We start from the raw sequence: 5,622 nt of genomic DNA, 5'->3' as shown, positions 1-5,622 counted from the left end.
TCTATTACTCCCGCTTCACCCTTCAGCTTTTTCTCTCCTTATTCTGCTGTCTCCTTCCCTCTGTCCCTCTTTCTCTTTGCTCTCCTCTCATTCCCTCCATCATCTCTTCCTCTTTCTCGTTCTTCCACCTGCTCTCTTCTCCATCTTCCCCTCCTCCCCTGCTGTCATCTTTTCGTCTTTTCTCTCTCCTCATCCTCCCCCCTTTCCTCCTCCTCTCTTTACTTTCCTGTTCACCTGTCTCCTGTTCTCCCTTTGCTTTTTCTTTCTTTTCCTCTTTCCTACTTCTTCCTCTACACTCGGAGTCTCTGTGGTGAATTACCTGCTTCATTTACATCCATTTACAGCACAACTCTATTTCACAATCGCTCAGACATTTTTAGTTTTCTGCCGATGTGAAGCAGGCCTCACAAAAAAAAAAAAAAAAACAGATGTCAGAGGATTTAGGATGAAGAAATATTGATTTGCATGAAGCTGGAAAGTGTTAGAGTCAAAGAGTTGAGCTATTCATCAGTCTGACGAACTGTCTACATGAATGGAGACGATTTAGGAACAAAGGAAGCTCAGAGTAACGGCTGAAGGCTTCGAGGAATCACAGGAGCTGTTAACATCTCGGCTCATGAGTCTAACATACACAGATCATGGCGCGCGGTCGTCTGCGGCATCGTACGTCCTCAAACTTCTGTTAAATCGCTGACTCGGCTGATGATGTTTTCTGTTTCTTCATCAACATAATGTTTAGTTGCGGGGATCTCACAGGAAGTGATGCTGGTTGTGTTTATGTTTCTGTTTTCACTGACTTTCACTGACAGAATTCGGCCTTGAGGAAGGAGAAACAAAGGAGGAAAGGAGGATAGAAGGAGGGGAAAAAGAAAAGAGAGAACTCAAATGGAAGCACTTGATCTCACACACACACAAAGTCCTCTGTTATCTTGTGCAACAGGCAGGGTTACGAAATGAGACGAGTGTTTTTTGTCTGAGAGGACAAAGCAGAAAAAGGGATTTGTCTCCAAATGCAGCTGAAGCAACAGGCTCCCTGTGCGTGTGTGTGTGTGTGTGTGTGTGTGTGTGTGTGTGTGTGTGTGTGTGTGTGTGTCGCTAAATGAGATATTGAAACAGAGACATCCTCGCGTTTGTTCTTTACTGATGAGAGCTGAAAATAGGATTTGTCTTTGAATCAGAGGAGGACGGCTGTAAGCCAGTTAAGACGACTGAAGAGCCCATTTCACACCGAGCTAATGGAAGTCAGTGTGACACGTTTGCTGAAGGGTTTCGCTTTGACAACAGCAGAGATCACGAGGTACAGATTTTAACGCCGTCGATATCCGAGCTTTTCTGAAAAGCCTCCAGAGTGGATGAAACGTGAAGACGTCGGCCTCGTGTTGTGGTGCGGACAGGGCAACGCGAGTTGAGTGTCACATAGAAGAGGCCAAGTTTCTGCCGCCCCTGTCAGCATGGCTGATGAAATACAGGCAGTTTTCACCCAGCTGAGCTACTTTTCCTGCACTTTCTCTTCTTTTTTTTGTGTTTTCTGTGGTTTTTGTTCAGAGAAAAATGTCTGTTTCCACCTGCTTAAAGGCGTTTCCTCCGTTTATTTGTTTGGCTCATGTATTTTTTGAAACTTTGCAGGTTTTGTCAGCTTGTTCAGTGAATATATTTTGTAATTTTGGTTTGAAGTCCGGTCATCTTTGGTCACTTTAGTGTTACTTCTTCCTCTCACAGTGACCGTAAACCTGCCCCAGAGTTCAGTAACGTGGGGCGGACAGAAATCATTTAGCTCCAGCAGCAGAAAGGACAGAAAATGACATTAATTTAAGAGGCTGAATCTTTTTCTTTCAGTTTGAGGGCAGAAAACAGGATTTGCCTTTGAGACAGCGGCGAGCAGCTATAAGCCAGTTAGGAGTTTAGAGCAGCCTATTTCACACCGAGAAGAGAGAGTTGCATTCACGACAGAACACGAAGATAAAAAAAAAAATCCCTAATTACAGCTGCATGACATTTGATTTAATTCACATACTGCTACTGAGATTATTCTCGTTTGCTGGTGTATCAGTGGCTATCAAGAAAAGACACCAAAGACTAATCTGTGGACGGGTCATAAGCCAGTTAGAGGAATCAAACGGACGATTTCACACTGAGAAAATGGGACTTCTTCGAGACGTTTGGCTTGGACGTGTAGAACAATGTCAGATTTCACGCTAACTTTTGTGAAGCTTATTGTCACTTGTTGGCTCCTTAATAAGTTTAAAAGTCGGCAGAACAGCTGAGAAACTGACCCGTGGACAACTTTCAGCTGCTGAACAAGAGACCTCCTGCTGAGTTTAGCTAAATGTGGTGTCAGTGGCAAACCACATCTGTCCACTTCGTAACATCTGCCTGTCTTTAGCTTCTCTTTTTAACCTTGTAATCTCCGCCAGATTCGGCTGTGACTCCATTTAACTTTTACACGTTGGACCAAAGCGCAGCATCTAACTTCCCACGTTGTTGTTTAGATCACCTGGATGCACCTGTCTCTTTCATCCCATTCGGTGTCTCCGCCTTGTGTCTGTTCAGCCAACCCAGTAGGAAAGGATTGTGCACAGGAACCTGAATTTGGATGAGTTTCGTTTAGCTCTGGTTTGCTGTAACACACACACACACACACACACACACACACACACACACACACACACACACACAGTCTTCAACAGCCCATAAAGTGATTAAAACACAGTAACACTCAGACTTAAATTACACGTCTTTAAAATGATTTGACTTGACCTCAAATTTATACGGTTAAAAAAAAAATCCCGGATTGAAGCTTTAAGTGTGTGTGTGAGTGTGAGTGTGTGTGTGAGTGTGAGTGTGAGTGTGAGTGTGTGTGTGTGTGAAGGATGGTGTTAAAGGGATTGGAGTAGATCTCATTATTACAGTGGAAGGGTTTAATCATAGTTTTCTAGATGGTGTTTTCCACTTGGTTAACTCTCTGTCTCTCTCTCATCTTACAAATTAGACGTTGGCTAAAAGACACCGCTGCTCTTAATGCACTCGTCTTTTTCCTCTGATGTGTTCATTCTCAGCTTTTACACTTCTTTCTATTTCTCCTCCCATCCACTTTTCTTGTATCTGGCATTTTTCATAATTTCCATTTTTTCACTTTGTCAGTTAACCTTTCTTTATTTCTCTGCCATAACCTTCTTGTGTCTCATTTTATTCCACTTTAAGAAACAATTCTTTCTTTCTTTCATTCTTTCATTGCTCTGCCTTGTTCTCTCTGTCTAAACATTCACTACGAACCTTCAAACGTGGCTGTTGGGGAAGAAAACTGAAATATGTTTCCAGTGAGAAACTCACATTTCTGTTGAATTTCATTTCTCTTTGTGTGGAAAGCTTCGAGCGTCCTTTGACATGATGAAGGCTGATTTTCACAGAGGTGTACGAGGGCTTTTGTTTCTAAGACGTCGCTCCTGTGAAGTGTGTGGAAAAATGTTGACAGTCATCATGTAAATCACCAAACTCTAGTTTATGTGTTTGTTAACTTCAGTTTTTTCCAAATTTCTCTTATGTCACATTAAACTTGCTGTTTTGCTCCTTTCATTGTTTATTTCCTTCTACAATTTTCCTTTTACCTATCCTTTTCCCTCCCTCCTTCCTTCCTTCCTTCCTTCCTTCCTTCCATCTTTCCTCACTCATTTTTTTTCCTCTTCTCTCTTTTTCTGATGCACTTTTATTTGTGTCAGCAGGTGCAACCAGCCGGCGTTTCCAGTGAAGGAATTCCCCCGATCTTTCCTTCCGTTCCTCCCTCCATCCATGTCTAATCATTTACACACACACACACACAGTGCAGGACTTTGATGGTTCGTTTGGATGAGTGCAGGAAAAAGCGTGTGTGAGTGTGAGGAGGTGGAACATCTGAGCTGTGTTGACTGGCAGTTCTTTAGAGAAAGAAAAAAAAATCCCTCCTTCTTTCAGGAAAATAACAGCTTTAAATTGTCTGTTTGTCTGTTTCACATTCATCATCCGTCACATCTGGGTTCATCCTTCCACCTCTGTACCCAGCTCCCAGCTGCTGTGGCGTTTTCAGTGTCGGTAAATCATTAACTAGTTCATTTACTTTGTCTTTATTAAGGTAAATGAATGAGACCATTCCTGAGTAGGAGTCTTCTTATGCAGGTCAGATCTGGAGGAGACGTTGGTGAACTTTCCCTCATGTCCACATTTCAAGGACAAATTGACAAAAGGACACAACTGGTGCCGAGGTCCTCAGCATCTGATGATCCGCTGCACATCAGCATAAAGACAGTGTGGCTTTACTGCACTATGATGAATATCTTAGAGGAAGACAGCAGGTTAAACTGCTCAAACATTTCAGAGTCTTTATTAAACGTTTTGCTCGTTTATTTACAGAAACATCACCGAACCCACAGTAATGTGACCAATCAGTGACTCTGCTGGAAATTTGATTAAAATCAGGAAACTTCGAGGCATTTAGCTTCGTTCAGCATCGTGTCACTTTCAGCTGTGTGTGTGATTATTAAAGATGCAAAGTGTGTGTGTGTGTGTGTCTCTTGCCTTTTACCAGGCATCTTAATGACGCCGCTGCTGAATCAGCTAAACAGTGTGCAAAGTGAAGAGGATGAAAGATGGAGAGTGAGAGAGAGGAGGGGGGAGATGGGGGAGGCTGAAAGGAAGAGATGGACAGTAGATTTAAAAGATGAGAAGAAAGAGGAAGAGATCAGAAAATAAAGAAACAGCGGAAAATAGAAAGAAGAAAACAAAAAGATGAGAAAAATAAAGTGATAATAAAGAAATAAGAGAAGAAGAATAGAAAGACTGAGGCTGAAGAATTTTCTTGTTTTCATGTCGTTTTTCAAATTTGCATGTTGTCCGCTTTTTTTGTATGTCCTGCACAGTTGCACACGCTCCCACAGTGCATGTATGTGCGTGTGCATCAGTGTTCGTGCCAGGCCCATGCCAGCCTGCGTGTGTGTGTGTGTAAACAATAGAGTTGATTAGGCGTTGCGTGGCAGTGACAGCGCTGAGGGGAGATGATTAATGATTCTCTGTTTAATGTGATTAGTCCATTAATACCTCCTGTGATGGCTTAGACCGGCTAACACTGGGGAAAGGTCAGCACACACACACACACACACACCCACATGCAGACACACACACACACACACACACTCACACACACACACACACTCACACACACACACACGCTGCTGTAATGGATCATTAAGGAGGTCAAAGAAAGGAGTGCTGCTGTAGTGCTGCTGTAGTTTCCTGTGTGAGAGTCAATAGTATTTTCAGTTTAATGTGATTTTTCCATTAAAGCTGCGACACACACCTGAAACTGAGGGATGAGTGGTTGTGCCAGAAATAATGTCAGTGCTCTGAAAACTGACACCACAATAAAAAAATAAATGCTCTTTTTTTTTTTTCCCAGAAACTGAAGCCAGTGAGAAATCACCTGAAGGTGCAGTTCCACCAACGGCCACTAGATGCTGCTCCCAAAATATGTGTCTCCGCAGAGGTGAATTTAAAGGATACGCCTGCTGATATTCTGTTTTTAAAGAGACCAAAAACCCACAGTGAATCATTGTGTGTCTGTGTCTTTCCTCTGTGCCACAGAGCTCCGTTATT

This window comes from Toxotes jaculatrix, chromosome 23, assembly GCF_017976425.1.
Source record: "Toxotes jaculatrix isolate fToxJac2 chromosome 23, fToxJac2.pri, whole genome shotgun sequence".
NCBI lineage: Eukaryota > Metazoa > Chordata > Actinopteri > Toxotidae > Toxotes > Toxotes jaculatrix.
The sequence above is the reverse complement of the archived record's forward strand: the minus strand, read 5'-3'. Positions refer to the sequence as shown.